The sequence below is a fragment of the Pinus tabuliformis genome, chromosome 3_1 (assembly GCF_031772625.1).
Source record: "Pinus tabuliformis cultivar Carrire ecotype Pingquan chromosome 3_1, CPIR1, whole genome shotgun sequence".
Classification (NCBI taxonomy): Eukaryota; Viridiplantae; Streptophyta; class Pinopsida; order Pinales; family Pinaceae; genus Pinus; species Pinus tabuliformis.
This window is the reverse complement of record NC_142301.1, coordinates 371,665,869-371,667,191: the sequence shown is the minus strand read 5'-3', so window position 1 is coordinate 371,667,191 and position 1,323 is coordinate 371,665,869. Positions and strand designations below refer to the sequence as shown.

General features: G+C 41.5%; 1 pseudogene; it reads right to left on the bottom strand.

Moving 5' to 3' along the window:
- Positions 1–208: 208 nt before the first annotated feature.
- Positions 209–1,013, bottom strand: LOC149187253 (dirigent protein 23 pseudogene; annotated as a pseudogene).
- Positions 1,014–1,323: the final 310 nt, after the last annotated feature.

Sequence of the window (1,323 nt, the reverse complement as noted above, 5' to 3'; positions counted from 1 at the left end):
TCCCAGAAAACAATTTTAGTTTCCGCTGTTTTAAAACAAAGCATTGTTCTGTTCTGTTCAAGTTAATTTTGTTTTGAAATTAAACAGAAAATTCCCAACAAGTTTAACAACATATCTATGGCTTATTTTACGCTATATGTCTAAGAAACATTCTGAATTAAATCATTCCAAACTTGAGATTCACAGAAGGCGGCCCACCAAGTTCGACAACATATCTGTGCCTTATTTTACCCTATATTTCTAAGAAACATTCTGAATTAAATCATTTCAAACTTCAGATTTACAGAGAATCCCCATGAAATTTACTTCAAACCATCGATACATTCTAGTATTGACCTAAACCTAGCGAGTGCAGTTATTTGCAGAGACCTGGCAGTCCACAAACGGAACTTCAATAAAAATCACGAATCGCTACATTAGCTAGAAATGGAAAACAGTGACATTATATCCAACGATTGCGTTTCCTGTGGTCAGATCGAAGAAATAAGTGTGAGCAAGCGCGTAGCCTCGAGCCAATCGAAACAATCCGGTGCCTCCGACGATCGGTAGTTCTCTAACATTATTGAAAACAGCGTTGATCCCCACCACTGACAGGGTGCTGCCGTTATACTCGCCGCTGGAGAAAACAAGTGTCATCGCCATCAACAGATGCGCTTCTTCCTGGCTCGCGGAAGTGTAGAGACCCTGCGCCTTCCCAATCATTTTGGAGGTTGCCTCTGGCCCCTCCGTCAACCAGTCGTCGATGACCGCCACACCGCCGAACAAAGTCGGAGAAGAACTCGTCATCTTAGCCGAGGCTACCTGCACAGCCGTCACATTTTTACCGGTCACAGTGTCGTGGAAATAGAACTGGAGGTGACTGGTCTTCTGCTCCGGAAGCCCTTCAGCCTCGGCTGTGTGCAGGACACACATTATTAACATGACAGCCACTGCAATAACCTTTAGCTCGTCCATCTCAGGATTGAAACGAGACATGTGGTTGACAAGATTGTACAAATTCACAGACTTAAATATGCAGCTATGGCAGGAGATTCGCCATAAATTTGATTGAATGATATTTTATATTTAGATGCTTGTACCAACTGCGGTGACGGAATATATAGGTTTGTGAAACAGTGTGGAAACTTTCTCTGTTGTCAACAACACCGCTAGATGGGTTAAAAAGCGTGGAAAATCTCTCGCCCTAATTTTTTTCTCGTTTAACGAACTCCACTGACCCAACAAATGCATATTGGTTTAAAAAAAAGGTTAGGAAACTCTCCCGCACTAACTTTTTCCGTGACTATTTCGATTTTAAAAATGTCTAATATATTAAAATATATA